The sequence below is a fragment of the Lipophrys pholis genome (genome assembly GCF_963383615.2).
Source record: "Lipophrys pholis genome assembly, chromosome: 6".
Classification (NCBI taxonomy): Eukaryota; Metazoa; Chordata; class Actinopteri; order Blenniiformes; family Blenniidae; genus Lipophrys; species Lipophrys pholis.
The window spans coordinates 10,658,677-10,676,448 of NC_137629.1; positions in this window are offsets into that span (position 1 = coordinate 10,658,677).

Here is a 17,772-nt window from a genome sequence, read left to right on the forward strand (position 1 = left end):
TCACCAGTTCAGCACAAATCCTTCAAGGCTTCCCTGTGACCTGTTCCTGTTCGGCCTGCTCACCTGTGACCTGATCCAGCCTGGCCTGAGTGCCAGGGACCTGTTCCTGTTCGGCCTGCTCATGTGCGACCCGTTCCAGTCCGGCCTAGGCACCTGTGACCCGTTCCAGTCCAGCCGACCTGTTTCCCAGTGACCCCCCCCCCAGTGACCTGTTCCCGTGTGGCCTGTTTCTTCCCCCCCAGTCCTGTGTCTACCCCCCAGTCTCTTGTTTCCCGTGTTCCCTCGCCTGTTCAGTCCCTGCTTCCAAATTTCCCTTTGGGCCTCCATGCCTTCCGAGTCCCCCCCCCCCCCCGTCTCGTCAACATGTCTTGGCTCCTCGTCACTTGTCTTGCCTCTGGTCAGTCCGTTGCTCCTCTCGTCTCGTCGCCCTTGTGTCCCCTGTGTCTCCTCGTGTTCCATGGACTTTATTTTCAATAAACCTGGTTTTCACGGAAGTGGCTGAGTCTGCGTTTGGGTCCACCCTGCACAACCCTGACAATAGATGGATAAATAAATAATAAAATAAACTGTACAGGTAGTCAAAATACTATACAAAATTATAAATATAACCAATATGATTTTTTTTCCCCTTTTATTCACCACTTTAAATGACCAATAATGCACTTATGACTCAGGTCAATTTCCAATAATAAACTATAAACAAACAACAGCTTCATGAGGAGTGTGTGACTGCAAAAAGCCTGGAGAACCTCACTACAGTGCCTCACTGCAGAAGCTCACTAAAGAACCTCAGGAGAAGGAAACATCGCAGTCCAAAGCCCGCGGTTCCACCGCGCAATACGTGCCGGAGCGGGGTGGAGCGGGAGGTTACGGTACTGCAAAGTGCACCCAGGCCCAACTCTGTCTCGCGGCCCCACCACAGAAAGTACGGTGAAAATGTAGGTGGGATTGTGAACGACTCGGGGACGCGTCGAGCGAAGAACACGGAAGTGGCAGGCAGCGGCTGGCTTTACTTGGCCACAATTCTGCGGCCGTTCGAGTTCTATTTGTTCTATGTGGCACAGCACAAACTTATTGTGAAAAGCAGCGTCCAGCTCCTGCTGACTCTCCTCCTCCTGTTACTGAGAGGAGCACCTCGTTGAAAGACCGCGGGGTTGTGTCGCACGCTGATGTTTTAAGAAACCAATGAAACAAAAACAGTGTGTGCAAAGCGGCGTATGTAAACAACAACAGTTTAGGGCCGATGAAATATTTCAATATTGCGGGCAAGTCAAGAGTGGCGATGGTCACTACCAATCAGCAGACGGCTGAATTGTCGCTCCTCCTCACAGACCCGTTCCTCGGTGCTCTGTACCACAACGGAGAGGTGGCGGAAAATTGTAGCCGGTGGTCGCGGTTTCTTTCCGTACCACCCACAACTTTTTCAGTCAGACCACGCGAAAATCCGTCCGGCCCTGCGACGTTCCGGCACAGAAAGTGCGGTGGAACCGCGGCTCAAGAGAACAGCAGAGAGGTGATGTCAGTTCTTCTGGCCGCTGACCTCTGCAACATCCAGGCTGTTGTGTCCTTTGTCCTCAGCATCCAGCTTCTACTGTGTTGGTGGAGAGGATTTTTTCTTACATGAAGAAGTGGACTGATGTACGTAACAAACGTTCTGCGTATTTGTATTTCTGTTGAGCTCTTGCTGCAGTCTGTCTTTACATGATGGAGCATTGAGCTTTTGAATTCATGAGTTCAATCTTTTGTTCTTTTTTACTTCAACTGTATCCTACTGTCATTCACTTGGAGGAACAAATATTCTGTGTTTAGAACTTTTCCACAGACTTTCTGTTTGCACTTTTCTTATTGTACTAAATGTGCATTATTACAGGAACGTTCTGCTTTCTATTGTTTTCTATTAGTTTAAACTATTTTAAGTTAATTTATTTTAAGTATATTTATTCTGTTGTAATTAAAGCCAGATGGAATTCTGTTAAAGAAATATGTATTTTTATTTTTTGAAGGTTTCTATTTAATAAAAATACAGATTATATTCAGTTAATTTTGGTATTTTGCAATTAAAAGAAATGACTGAATAATTAGTTTTTAATGTGTTCATATCACAAATAATATGCATCTACTAAAATTTTCAAGTCAGATAGTTAAAAAAATATTTCATACACAGAAAAAAAAGAGCCAAACAAACGTCACACCAGGAGCAGTGAACACAATCGGGCTGGCCGGCCCTGCCAATGAGGTGTTCCTTACCTTTTTTTTCATGGAGTTGGCAACCCAAGTGTGTGTCCTGGTTTGGTCAGGCTGTGGTGCTGTTAGCAACATTAGCTGCTTAGCATCATGGCTTTCACCAGCCTGACCAGGAAACACGGGTTCAAGCTCAGGGTGTGAACTACGGGGCAGGACCAGGGGTGGTTCAGCCCCCCTTTATGAGACAGGAGTCCCCCTTAAAACATGATTTGTAAAATTTTGGGGGGGGGGGTCTCTGAAATATTGGTAAAATGTAGTTTTTTTCCTATGCATTTCCTTTGTTTTTTGTCTTGATCGTGTGGAATTTAGGCTATTTTTATTTATTCTTTTATTTGTGCATGAGGATGAATCATCACTCTTTCACTTTATTAAAGTTGCCGGTCTACATGCAATTCTTGTCCTCACCATTGAAGTGTGGGGGCGCTAGTCTTAAACGTCACTTTAAATCATACAGCCGCTCAATTTCAAACAGGGAAACCTTGTAAATTTCAGCTTTCCTAAGCAAGACAAGCTGGGGGACTCTGAGGAGCAGCAACAGAAGCTGATCCAGGTCTGTGGTGGCTTCTGTCTTAAGGTAATGTTGATAAACTGTATTATTAATATTCAGCACTGTGTTGTATATGATGGCGCTGAGGACTAGCTCTCCGGTAGTCTGGACCTTTTTTTTCTAATTCTGATGGTCATGCGTATTTGGTGTCAATTATTGGTTTGTTGATGTGTGTTAACGTATTTCAGAGGTTATTTTGTGCAAGTTAATGTGGATTTGATTCCTGGTGGAGTTGCACTTGTTTTCTTTCATTGACGTTCATATGACTTCCAGACAAGACGCCCATGCAATGTCGAGGAAATTCATACAAAAAACTGAAATTGTGGCTTTTTGTGTCCGATTGTGGCCCTGGAGTCACAATTCGACGCCAGTTTTGGGTCAGTGGGATAGAAAAGTAGCCTGTATAACGAATGTGTTTAGACGTACAGAAACAAAGATGAAAGCTGCCCAGCCGGTTATGGTCACGGCGCACCAGGTAGACACAAAAACAAACAAACAATTTAATAAAAAAAAACAATAATGTTCACTCCTTGTACACACAGTGCGTACAGGATTCCTGCTGGCAGAACCAATGATGGGACCGACAAACATCATATCTGCTGCGAGGATGTATGGAGCGGTGGTGATGTTTGTCAATGACATTGAGAAAGCAAATGCTCCCACTGAGCAAAAGTATTCCAAAACATGTCTAAAAGACGTCATCTCTATACATCCAGAAGTCATCCTCAGACGAGCCAGAATGAAAGTTTGTTTTATACGTCTTTCTTGGACGTTGTCTGGATGTCAATATTTGACATCCAGAAGCCAGAATGTAAAAATTTTAGACGTCTTTCTTGGACAATGTATTCACGTCTTGTCTGGACGTCATATGGACGTCAGTGAAAATCCGTTTCAAAAGAAAAAGGACCAGTCATCAGTCTTACACAGGACACACACAGACAGTCAATCTAGCATTACCAATTACATGCAAGAAAATGACCAGATTATGGACTGGATGGATGGACATGTCTTGGATGGGTCTTGGACATCTATGGACATTGCTTGCTCAGTGGGTTGTTGTCTCAGCTGGACTGGTGGTCAGAGACATGCTGGTGGAGGTGATGCCGCTGGGCACACCGGCTAAAAAAGTCATGCTGGCTAATGTTCCTCCATTTGTCAGTGATCTCATTCTAATAGACCTGCTCTCCAGGTATGGGAAGGTAGTTTCACCTGTGAGGAGACTGTCTTCAGGCTGCAAGGAGTCTGAGCACAGACATATTGTCTGTTACAGGAGACAACTGCTCATGATCCTGAAGAACAGCAACCAGGAGCTGAACCTTTAAGGTGAACGTGGACGGTTTTGATTATGTTTTATTCGCGACCACTGAGAACACGAGATGCTTCGGATGTGGACAGGAGGGGCATCAGAGGAGGTCCTGTCCTGAGGAGGGAGTCAGTGGGGCAGGAGGAGGTGCAGAAGGCGAAGGTGCAGGAGGCAAGATGCCAGAGGGGAGGAGTGCAGGAGAGAAGATTAAGTAAGTAAAGTTTATTTATAAAGTGTGATTTTTATCTGTAGAAAGCAAAGTGCTGTACATGAAATGAGTGTAATAAAACAGAACATACGAATTTCATAAAATACAGTAAAAGTGAGAAAAGTATTTAGCTAAAAGCTTTCTTAAATAAAAACGTCTTCAAGTGCTTTTTAAAAGAACTTGTGGAATCGAGCATGCAGAGGGACAGGGGCAAGTCGTTCCATAGCCTGGGGGCTACAGCCTGAAAGGACCGGTCCCCCTGGGTTTTAAAGCGGGTCTTTGGGACGTTCAGGAGACTCTGGCCTGAAGATCGGTGGGTGCGTCCTGAGGTATAGGGGCACAGCATGTCTGCAATGTACTGAGGGGCCTGATCATGCAACGCCTGGAAAGTGAGAATTTGAATGAGATTGGTTCATCATCAGACCAACGCTCGTCATAGACTTTTCTTAGTATTTGTACTTATCTCGCCTGTCTGCCACTCTCTCTCTCCCTTTTCTATTCCTCTCTCTCCCTGTCCTATCCCGTGTACTTCTCCCCCTAACCGGTCAAGGCGGATGGCCACCCTTCCAGAGTCTAGGGTCCGCCTCACGCTTTCTTCCTGAAGAGGGAGTTCTTATGAACTTTTCTCCATGCGAGGGAGTTTTTCCTGGCCACTGTTGCTTGTTACATCTGCTTGCTTTGGAAGGGTTTAGTTGGGTTCTGTTGTACTCTATCATTGTAAGAGCGCTTTGAGATGTTTGTTGATGTGATTTAGCCCTTTACAAATAAAATTGAATTGAATTGAATGTTAAAGTCAATTGGAAATTTGACTGGGAGCCAATGAAGATTTGATAAAATGGGGGTGATGTGGGCTGTTTTGGGTGTACCTGTCAAAAGCCTTGCAGCTGAATTTTGTATGACCTGAAGTCTGTCAAGGACGGTCTTATTGAAGCAAGTGAAATGGAATTGCAGTAGTCAAGGTGAGACGAAATGAAAGCATGGATGATCATTTTAAGGTCAGGTTTTGACAGCATCCTCCTCACTTTAGAGATATTTCTCAGGCGGTAAAAGCAGTTTTTGGTCATCTGTTGGGAATGGTCCTCCAAAGACATGGCCTGATCAAACCTAACCCCAAGGTTTCTGAGGTTGTTTGAATAGACAAGCCCAGATCACCAAGGTGTTTTTTGGTGAGGGGAATCTTTTTATCAGGGGCAATGATCAGAGTTTCTGTTTTGTCAGCATTTATCTGGAGGTAATTTGAAGAAAGACCGTTTTTAATGCAGGTCACATATAGCATGTACACAGGGAAAAATACTAACTTTAATGTATATTTATAGCACTGTAATAATTGACCCATCGGTAGCAGCCACACAGAGCAGCGCTTAAGGGGAGCTGGGGGGGCTGAATGTCTTGCTCCGGGACCCACAGTGCATGTTTTGGGGAATGTGGGAGGAAACCGGAGTACCCGGAGGAAACCCACGCACACACAGGGAGAACATGCAAACGCCACACATAAAGGCCCCGGGCTGGATTTGAACCCACGGCCTTCTTGCTGTGAGAGTAGTTTGTATATTGATACTTTGGGCTAGATCAGAAGATCTGGTTCGGCTCTCGAAGGTGATAGTGCAATAATAAAACACAGGGAAGTTTGGATATATGTTTGGCCTTGGTACCTTGTATTTAAGTGCAAGGTGACAAACAAAACACAAAATATTTACAATCTGCAGAATTTAAGTGCACAAGAAACAACAGCCATGATAATTCCCGCAACATGGATACCAAGTTGGTACTAATCACACACACCCCGTTCTCGATTAGCACACCGATATGGTTCAGTCAGCTCTATTAGACCGGACACGGTCTCAAAAGTTCTTGAGTGCTTAACAGGTCCTTATTGTCCATTTGGCTTTCTGTGTGTACTCCTGTATGTGTGTGAGTGGGCGTGGGGGTGGGGGGCTAAGGCTGCCACAACCTTCTACCAGTAGCAGCAGAAGGTGTAACTGAGGTTCTTCAGCTCTGGGTTAGTTTTAGCTTGCCATCCGGGTTTTACCCCAACTGGCAACATGGGACCTGGCCTGTATAATACATAACCAGGACCCTTGACGATCCCGACATACCATACGACCAAACGACTTCTACTCCCACGGTGGATGAGGACTAAAGGAATGCAACCAGCGACTAAGTATTTGAATATGTTTGAATTGTTATTTTAGTGAAAATAAGTGCTACTGACCTGTGGCAGGGTTTACAAGCGGCACAGACTCAATGAGCAACGTGATTGGTTGGCCACAGAGTACATGTGAGGACGTAATAGTCACATGACAGGGTGATGCACAGACGTAAAGAAAACCAACATATTATATCATAAAAATATATTATATATAAATAATAATTTAATATAGTACTAATTTAGACCACACAATCCAAAAACATAGACAAGACATGGAACTGAGTCAGTGAAGGAGCAGTACAACTGGATGTCATCAGCTTATAAGTGGTAGGAAACATTATTGAAACCACCAACGAGACAACCAAGGGGCAACAGGTACAATAGAAACAAAACAGGCCCCAGGACAGAGCCCTGAGCAACGCCACAGGACAGGCTCGACACGTCAGACAGATTGTTGTTTATGGCAACATTGAAAGTTCTTCCTTTGATGTATGAGGAAAACCACTGAAGGACAGACCCAGAAAATCCCAACTCTGATTTCAGTCTGTTGATCAATATATCGTGGTCCACCGTATCGAAAGCAGATGTTAAGTCCAGTAAGACCAGGATAGTGAAGTGACCAGAGTCCGCAGCCATCATCACATCATTTGAGACTTTTAGTAGAGCTGTTTCAGTGGAGTGCATTTTATGAAAACCTGATTGATGTTTGTCATAGAAATCATGCTGCTCCAAATATGAGGTTAACTGGATTGCCACGACCAAGAATTTTGAGGAAAATGGAAGTTTTGATATGAGCTTGTAATTCTTTGGCTACACAGGATCAAGTTTTAGATTTTTAAGAACGGGATTCACCACAGCATGCTTAAAGGAACTGGGGACCCAGTCGGATTCAAGTGAAAGGCTAATCAGTTTTATAACCCACGGACCGACCACAGCGAAAACATTTATGAACAGAGATGTGGGTACAACGTCAGGAGGGCTTGATGAGGGTTTCAGCTTGCCCACTAAAGGTCTTGGCATCCTCTAGGCCAGTGATTCTCAACCGGGGATCCGCAAACCCCTAATTGTCCGTGGTGTAATTGAAAGGGGTCCGTGAAAATCCCGCGGGAGCCACCCGTCTGACCCGCGACGGCCCGCTAGCTGTACAACAACGTGAAATGAAGTGCAATTTGTGGGTAAACCTTTTTAATCCTCATCCCACGCTGTAGTCGACGCCAGAGTCAAAGCACATCTGACGTAATTACGTCAATGCGTGCCCTGATCGGACGTCCACGGATTTCAATTCCACGACCCTCTAAACCACAAATCATCCAACAGTGAGTCAAAATTTTAAAAAAGAAGAAACATGACTTGCAGCATGAAAATGTTGATCAGGAAACGCGTCAGCTCAACTGTGACTGAACTGAACAGTTTAGTTTAATATTACCGGCCCATACTTGATCTGCACGCAGACCGGAGCGGTCAGCAATGTGGATCATCTAAAGCGGCACTTCAACTCTCTGCACGCCGCTAGCTTTAATGCCAACTACCCTCCAAAATCCCACAGCCGCAAAACAGAAATTGAAAACATAACGTGATACAAGCACTTCCTGTCTATATGTCAGCATTTTCACAAGAGAGCACAACAGCGCATCATCGCTTCTTTCATGGAACCTCTCCGAATCTAAGAAACCATTTGCTGATACTGAGTTAATAAAAAAAATTGCAATTAATATGGTTGATGAAGTTTTCAGTCACGACGAGAAAAGAAAGAAAAGGGTTGTGGATCTGTTAAAGGTGCGTTTACTCATAATGACGACAAGTTTGGTACGAATCTCAATTCCTGACCACGAATCATGATTTTGACTTGAAGTCTATGATTCAGGGCCGAGGTGTCATGCCGTCACGGACAGTCGCCATCTTTTATCATGCGTTACAAGTGAGAGCAGGAAACGGTGGAGGATCATCACGAGTCATTACGCACCGTCAGCATTATTGTTCCGCGGTGTTGCAAACTAATATGCACAAAGCTGCGAGCTGCTGTGTGCCGTTGCGCATCGTCACTTTCATTTATCTGTCAGGAATGTGGCGAATCGGGAGAATTTGTTATATTCAGTTGTGGATTTTGCTATGAGAGATGTGTCCAGCCGCCAGGGCGCACCGCACACCAGAGGAAATGAGAATCCCCGTCTCAGGTACGTCTCATGGAAACTGACCTGTCTCACGATGGTCAAATCCCAGCTCACGTTCCCTATTAGTGGGTGAACAATCCAACGCTTGGTGAAGTCAGGCCCGCAACTGAGTTTAAAAACATATGACTCCACACACCCCAGTTATTCTAGAATAGAATAGAATAGAATGCCTTTTATTGTCACATGTACAGGTACAGTGAGATTAAAAACAACTCCAGTGACAGTGCAGCAGTCAAAAAGGGCAGAATATAGTGCAAGAAGGAGGGTGGGGGGTGTAGGGGTTAAGGTGCACGGTCCAGTCCTGTGAACGGTACAGAGGGTATTTACAGGGGTACAAAGTGTATTTACAGGAGTACAGAGTACAGAGTGTATTTACAGGATAATAAGAACTATAAAAATTATATTGCACTTTATGAGGTAGTCTGTAAGTAAAGTAAAGTGAAGTCAGTGCATACAAGAGTTCACAGTGGTTATTGCTTTGGGGAAAAAACAGTTTTTGAATCTGTTCGTTTTTTTTTTTTGTTGTTTTTTTTGTTGTTTTTTTTTGCCCTTGTCCTGTTCGGCAGCTTGGGCCAACAATATGATGTGATTGAGAGCCTTCGGAGTCAGAACAGATTTTGGTCTTGCAACAGGGAGAGACCTGGAGTCTCCTCCTCCTGGGGAAAACATACAATATCCTTGTTGTGCTACATATATTATTTGCAGTTATCACACTGATCCAAATATTTTCCAACTGTATTTGGATTAAACCAGCCTGAGCTGCTCTATCTAGACAGTAAAATGATTTCTTAGATTAACCAGCCTGAGCAGCTCTATCTAGACAGTAACGTGAAGCAGGAACCTGAATTAACAAAGAGGTGACAACAAAAGAGGAACATGATTTTTAAAGTTTGAGCAAATGATGATAGAGAACAAGCAACTTCAGAAGCACCTTTCGTGAGGAGTGGAAGTGTGTGTGTGTGTGTGTGTGTGTGTGTGTGTGTGTGTGTGTGTGTGTGTGTGTGTGTGTGGTTTGTCCACTGGGTGGGACCGGAACTGCTGTGGGGGGACCCGTGGCGACACCCCGGGGTCCGAGGCCATCGGGCCCGGACACCGCCACCCCGGCAGACGGAAGCCCCCCAGGCCCGGGGAGACCCCAGCGAACCACCCCAGAGAGCCACGTCCCCGCCCAAAAAGCACCCGACGGAGAATGCAGAGAGGAATCCCCCCCAGGCAAGAGGGGCCCACAAGAGAAGGATACAGGGCACAGGGCCCCAGGCCCCAGGCCCCAACCCAAGCCGCCAAGCCGAGAAAAGGCCGGAGCAGGGCCCCCGGGCCGAGCGGGTCGAGAGCCCCCCCAACCCCGGCGGCGAGTCCACCCACCGCCCCCCCCCCAACCCGGCAAGGCAGAGACGGCCCCAGCCGCCGCGCCCCGGACCAGCCCCGCCCCCAGACCCAGGAAAGCGAAGGCCGGCGCAGGCCCCGGTCGGAGGACAGTCAACTCTACACCCCCAGGAGCCTCATATCCCACCCGCCCCATGATCCTCCCCCCCGGTTTTAATTGAAATACCCAACCCCTGACCCACCCCCCACAGACACCCACCCCTGACGCAGACGCAGACGCAGACGGGCACACACACACACACACACACACACACTCGGGACGGTGGGGGAGTGATGACTCTCGCCCCCCCAGGCCGCCGGCCGGGCCCCCACCCGGCCACCGCGGTGTCCCAACCTCCACTAATCCAACAGCAAATGGAGAAGGAGCACCGCGCCCCAGCCCCCCACGAGCGCCATGCCCGAGGGAGCGCGCCCCCCGCATCCCAGCCGCACTCACCCCGGGCCGGGGCGGGACCCCAGCGGGAGGTGCTGGGGGGAGCCACGTCTCCCGCCCTTCCCCTGCCCTATATGTGTGTTGGATGTATGTAAGGGTGTGTCTTTGTGTTTTGAAGAGGTGGATGCAATGTGTGTGTCTATGGTGCGGTTTAAAATTGGGGGGTAGTGGGGCCCGGGCGTTCTACCGCTGACAAGCGGCAGAACCCCGAAAGCGGCTTACCCCCTCAAGACCCTGCGTGACTAAGTGTGGTTAAAATTGTGGGTGGTGCAAAGTCGGGAGAGGACCCAGACCGCAGTTAAGTAGCCCGGACTCCCCACCTAGGCACCGCCCCACTGTTCCCTATTGTGGAGTAATATAAGGTGAGGTAAGGCAGGGAGGGTTCTGAGGGAGGGGGTCCCCCCGTCGCTAGGACCTTGGCCCAGCTGGACCCCCCGCGCTGCCCCACCCCACCCCCGAGCGGCTGGCCTAGGACCCGGGGAGCCACACCCCCCCCAACAAGGCGCGGTAAGGGGACCCGGGCAGGGAGCCCCCACCCCACCCAACGGCCAGACAGCAGAATCTGTTCGTTTTTGATCTCATGACCCTGTAGCGCCTTCCTGAGGGCAGCAGGTCCAACAGGTCCGAGCCAGGGTGGGAGCTGTCCTTGATAATGTTCGTAGCTCTGCCGAGGCAGCGGGAGGTGTAAATGTCCATCAGGGAGGGGAGAGAGCAGCCGATGATCCTCTGTGCTGCCTTTACCACTCTCTGGAGCCTCTCCCTGTCTGCAACGGTGCAGCTGCCGTACCATACTGTAATACAGTAAGTCAGCAGGCTCTCGATAGATGAGCGGTAGAAGGTCAGCAGCAGGTTGGAGTCCAGGTTGTACTTTTTGAGAACTCTCAGGAAGTGCAGCCGCTGCTGAGCCTTCTTGGTGATTGCAGTGATGTTCTCTGTCCAGGAGATGTTGTTGGAGATGAGGACGCCAAGGAACCGGAAAGAGTGGACCCTCTCCACACACTCGCCGTTGATGTAGAGGGGGGCTGGGTCGGTGCTGTGTTTCCTGAAGTCGACGATGCTCTCTTTAGTTTTCTTGGTGTTCAGAGCGAGGTGGTTCTCTGAGCACCAGTCTGTCAGCTTCCAGACCTCCTCTCTGTAGGCTGTCTCGTCCCCCCTCGAGATGAGTCCGACCACCGTAGTGTCGTCCGCGAACTTCACTATGAGGTTGTTGTTGTGGGTCGGACTGCAGTCGTAGGTGTAGAGGCAGTACAGGAGAGGGCTCAGCACACAGCCTTGTGGGGAGCCGGTACTCAGCGTGCGGGTGGAGGAGAGGTGGGGGCCGAGTCTCACTGTCTGGGGCCGGTTGGAGAGAAAGTCCTTAATCCAAGCACAAGTGAGGGGGGGGAGGCCAAGAGTGTCTAGTTTTGTGATGAGGATGTCATCACATATATTATATATATATTGTATATTGGATATTGTATTAAAGGCAGAACTGTAGTCCACAAAGAGCATCCTGACGTAGCTCTGCTGTTGCTCCAGGTGGTGCAGAGCATGGTGGAGAGCTGCAGCGATGGCATCTTCAGTGGATCTGTTCGCCCGGTATGCGAACTGGTAGGGGTCGAGATCTTTGGGGAGATGGTCCTTAATGTGCTGTAGAACTAGCCTCTCGAAGCACGTCATGATTACCGGGGTGAGGGCCACCGGACGGTAGTCATTCAGGGTGGTGACGGGAGACTTCTTCGGCACCGGGATTATTGTGGCTGATTTGAGGCAGGACGGGATAACTGCCTGGGCCAGGGAGAGGTTGAAGATCCTGGTGAAGGTGGTGGTGAGCTGGTTGGCGCATGCTCTGAGCACCTTGCCAGGAACTCCGTCTGGGCAGCTTTCCTGGGGTTCACTGTCAGGAGCACCCGCCTGACCTCGTGCTCCTGTACAGTCAGTGGAGTGGTGGGGGAGCCTGGTGGGGGTGCAGGCAGGGCTGGAGGCAGGGCTGGAACAGATGAGTGCTGCTGTGGTGTCTCGAAGTGAGCAAAGAATATATTAAGCTCTTCTGCTAGCAGCACACTCGGGTCTGCTGTTGTTACATCACAGCCTCTGAAGTTGGTGATGTGATGTATGCCCCGCCACACCTCTCGTGGGTTGTTGCTGGAGAGGTGGGACTCTATTCTCAACCTGTGGTCCGCTTTAGCTTTTTTGATTCCTTTCTTCAGGTCAGCTCGAGCAGCCCTGTACAGAACTCTGTCACCTGACCTGAAGGCAGCGTTGCGGGCCCTGAGGAGTGAGCGGACCTGGCTGGTCATCCAGGGTTTGTGGTTTGGGAAAACCCGGATGGTTTTGTCGACAGTCACATTCCCGATGCAGAACTTGATGTAGTCCAGTACCGTTCCTGTGTAGGTCTCCAGTTCCTGGTGTTCAAATAAGTCCCAGTCTGTTCGGCTGAAGCAGTCCTGTAGGTCTGAAAGTGCAGTCTCAGGCCAGGTTGTAACTGTCTTTATGGAGGGTCTGTCTCTGCGTCTGAGGGGGGTGTAGGCTGGAGAGAGCAGGAGGGAACGATGGTCTGACTGTCCGAGGTGGGGGATGTTGGTGTAAACATGATCCAGAGTGTTCTCTCCCCTGGTAGAACACTTCACATGTTGGTAAAACTTCGGCAGCACAGTCTTCAAGTTGGCCTTATTAAAGTCCCCTGCCATAATGTGAACCCCATCCGGGTGGACCCGCTGCTGTTCGTTGATGGTGTTCAGCAGGAGAGAGAGCGCTGTGTTTACGTTGGCGTCGGGTGGGATGTAAACAGCCGTGACGATCACTACAGTTAGCTCTCTCGGTAGAAAAAAAGGCCGGCATCTTACAGACATGGACTCGAGGTCTGGGGAACAGTGCTGGTCTATGATTGTCCCGTTGTTACACCAGTTATCATGCACGTACATACAGAGACCCCCTCCTCGGCTCTTACCGGAGTCCACATTCCTGTCCCAGCGGAGCAAAGTGCGGTCTGCTAGCTGCATGCTAGCATCGGGGATCCCCGGGTGAAGCCACATTTCAGTGATCACCAGAACACAGCAGTCCCGAACATAGCGATTTCCAGCGAGTTGTGTTTCCAGGTCGTCCATTTTATGTACCAGGGATCTGGCATTGCAGAGAAACAGGCGGCTTGTGTGGATGTTTCTTTAGCCGTAGCATAACACCGGACCTGCGCCCCGTTTCTGCTTCCTCTCCCTTCGCCGTCTGCGCCGCCTCCCAGACCCGATAACAATCCACGGGGAACCCGGTGGTCTCGCTATATCCTCTGGGATGTTGTGCTTCTGGTGGAAGTCGCTGGAGACTGATATCTGGCGATGGAAGCCGGTATCCAAAAGTGTCTGGCGGGTGTACCGAATGTTCGCCGAGCCGGTAGTACACGCATACGTGAGAAAAAAGTAAAAAAAGAAAGAAGTAAAAAAACGATAAAGAATAGCACTGAGGAGGAGAGCCGCTAGCCGCCGCAACCGTGCGCGCCGCCATCTTGGAAGTACCAACAGCTACTGAACAGTTCACACACTCCAGATCGCTCAGCATTCAGAGAAATTCCATGGAGTAGATCAGAGAGGAGGATGCTGCAGGGAGCGAATGCTGTCACGATGTATAACACATCAAGACACATCACTACTAATCCACACTCTGTTACAAACTTCACCAATACAGGTGATTCTTGATATTTTTGGAAGATTTATTGGAGCCAATAATATGTTCAGGAATATCAGAAATGTCACTCCCATCTGAGAACTATCTTCAGATGCATTACGTCACATTAAGAATGTCAGGAATGTGTCAGGAATGAACACAGGAACGCAGTTGCTTCAAGGTGCATTTACACATCAGCACGATGTCGGATAATACTGCGACAAGAAGAGTGGAGGATTTAGCGAACTGTAAATCTCTCCCTGTACTTCTGTCTCTGTCTCTCTCAGCGTGTAAATAATTAGATATTTGGTTTTTCACTTACTTTTTTCAAGAGTGATTTTTTATGTGACCCTCAACACAAGTTTTGAAAATCCCAGGCTTAAATTATTACTAAAACCACCTTGACTACTACTGCTATAATAATGATGATGATAATAGTAATAATGGTAACATCAACTAAAACATCTGCAATTAAAACATCTTTTACTGACAAAGTGCAATCAACCTGCGACTGTTACTGCCCTTGGTTTATCATGCTGGTCTGATTTTGGCCCTCGGGGGTAAATAATTGAGGACCCCTGTCCTATGACATTTACAGGGGTGGGAGGTCCTCAGGGTTGATCTTAAAGATGCAGGGGGTCCAGGACTCCAAAAAGGTTGAGAACCACTGCACTAGGCTGACAGGAGTGAAGGACGACCACAAGCACACTGAAGAAGATACAGTGCAGAAGCTGTTGAGAGGAGGACTGATACTGGCCCTTATGTCTTGAACTCTGTTCACAAAAATGTTTAGAAAGTTATCAATCAATCAAATACTTTATTTATCCCCAAGGGGCAATTGGGCAACTACAACTGAGCAGGACAATGACAGACAATAGAATAAAATCGAATAAAAATAAATGAATAAATAAATATAGTAAAAAAAGAGTAATAATTATAGACTATATGGTATATACATAATATCAAGTAAAGTGACTGAAGTGGGTGAAATGGGGTGTGGACAGTGTAAGATGAGTATAAATGAGTATAAAATAGTATAAATAATCGAGGAAAAGGGAATGTGATGTTATGTTAGCAGCTGGAGTTGAAGAGCAGAATGGCTTTGGGGACAAAGGTAGCTCTCCTCCTCTCAGTCCTGCAGGCAATGCAGCGGAGGTGCCGCCCGGAGGGAAGCCATTGAAATGCGGGGTGGAGAATGTGGGAGGGATCATTAATGATTTTGGTTGCCTGTCTCAGGGCCTGTTGGCTGAAGATGTGTGCAAGAGTTCTGACAGGCAAACCAATGATTTTTGAGCAAACGATGCAGTGCGCTGCAGTCTGTTCCTGTTTTGAAGGCTGAGGGAGTGGAACCAGCAGGTCATGGAGAAGGTCATGATGCTTTCAATGAAGGCATAGTAAAAAGTCATCATGATGGCTGTGCTGACTCCAAAGGAATTGAGTTTCCTGAGGAGGTACATTCGTTGATGACACCTCCTGAGAATCTCTTCTGTGTTGGCAGAGAATGTCAGGAGGTTGTCCATGATGGTGCCCAGATATTTGTACTCCTCCACCACCTCCACTGGCTTCCCATGGATGATGGTGGTGACTGCAGCAGCCAGATCCCTCTGCCTCCTGGAGAAGGTCACCACCATCTCTTTGGTTTTGCTCACGTTCAGTTCAAGTCTGGAGCTGTCACACCACTCTACAAACTCCTGAAGAACGGGTCCGTGGTGTTGTGAGGGGCCTGACAGCAGTGACAGGAGAACTGTATCGTCAGCGTATTTCACCAGGTGGCAGTTGGGCTGTGTGGATCTGCAGTCATCGGTGTAGAGGATGAAGAGCATGAAGAGCACACAGCCCTGGGGGGAGCCAGTGGAGGTGGAACGGAGGTCAGAGAGGGAGTTGTTGACCCGAACTTTCTGTGTCCTGTTGGTCAGAAAGTCCAGTATCCACAGGATCAGCTGGTCATCCAGGTGGAAGTGGGAGGAAAGTTTGGTGGCTAGGATGTGGGGCTGCAGGGTGTTGAATGCAGAGGAGAAATCAGCAAACAGTATTCTGGCGGAAGAGTCAGGGAGCTCCAGGTGCTTATGAAGGTAGTCCATGATGAAAATCTTTGCATCATCGACACCTTTGCGTGCGCGATAAGCAAACTGGAGTGGGTCCATCAGGGGGTCGGTTGCTCTGATGATGTGCTGTTTTATGATCCTCTCCATAGCCTTCATCACCAGAGACGTGAGGGCCACAGGACGAAGATCATTCAGAGTCTTAGGGTTTTTGTTTTTGGGGATAGGGATGACTGTGGAGTGTTTCCACGACTGGGGGACGGTGTGACTGTCCATGGAGTGTTGGAATAAGCTCCGGAACACACTTCCTAATTGCTCTGCACAGTGCCTCAGAACTCGACTGCTGATGTTGTCAGGGCCGGGTGAGCTCGTCTCCCTGGTCCTCCTAAGGGCTCTCACCACGTCCTCAGTCCTGAATGTGAGTGCAGAGCTGCCATGTTTGAGTGAGGATCTGGTTTCCTCAAGCTGGGTGGTGTTATCCGACTCAAACCTGGTGTAGAAGGTGTTGAGGTCGTCGGGGAGGAAGGAGGGGTTGCTGCACTCCACCTGGATGGTCCTGGAGGTGGTGACAGCAGTATTCACAGAGGCCATGGTTTTGAGGACCTGCCAGGCTGAGCGAAGGTCCCCTGTAGAGAATTTCTTCTCCACTGAGTCTTTGTACTCCAGCTTAGCAGTTTTTATGGCCCTCTTGACCTCTCTGTTGACCTCCTTCTTTTCCAGTGCAGAGCCAGTAAAGAAAATCCTCTTTTTGTTGTTTAGGATTTCCTTGAGTTTCTTAGTGATCCAGGGTTTGTTATTGGGGTAGATGGTGATGGTCTTTGAGGGAATAGTATTGTCCACGCAGAAGGAGATGTATGATGTCACCGTGTCGACTTGTTCGTTGATGTCATCAGAGGGAGACAGGAGGCTGTCCCAGTCAGTGGCTTCAAAACATCCTTGAAGGGTGAGGATACTTTCTGCAGTCCACTGCTTGATGTTTTTGGTGACCTTCTTCATCCTCCTGATGACTGGGGTGTATGCAGGGGCCAGCAGGATAGTAAGGTGGTCTGCTGAGCCGAGCGGAGGGAGGGGTAGGGCTTTAAATGCATCAGGTACAGAGCCAAAGCATTTATCCAGAGTCTTCCCTTGTCGAGTGCTGCATGTAATGTACTGCTGGAAACCTTTGAGGGACTTGTCAGGGGAGCAGTGGTTGAAATCACCCAGGATGAACTTTGGAGAGTCTGGTGATAATTGTTCCAGTTTGTGTAGAATGCTAGTAAAGTGCTCTGTAGCTTTAGCTGCGTCAGCTCTGGGGTGGATGTAAACCAGGATGATGAAGAGCTGTGGGAATTCTCTGGGAAGGTAGTAGGGGCGCAGGGAAACAGCCAGAAGCTCGATGTCTGTAGTGCACAGCTTCTCCCTCACCTTGACTGTAGAGGCCCAGCTGTTGTTTACATACAGACACACGCCGCCGCCATGTTGCTTCCCGGTGCGTTCGCTGTCTCTGTCCAGACGAAGGGGTGGTGCAAAGCCATCGATGTGCAGTGTTCCATCGTCATCACTGTTCTTTAACCACGATTCAGTGAATGCCAGAACGGACGCGGTTCTGTACTCGTGCAGGTGGTTGACACAGGCTTGCAGTTCGTCGAGCTTGTTGCGGAGAGACCGCACATTCGC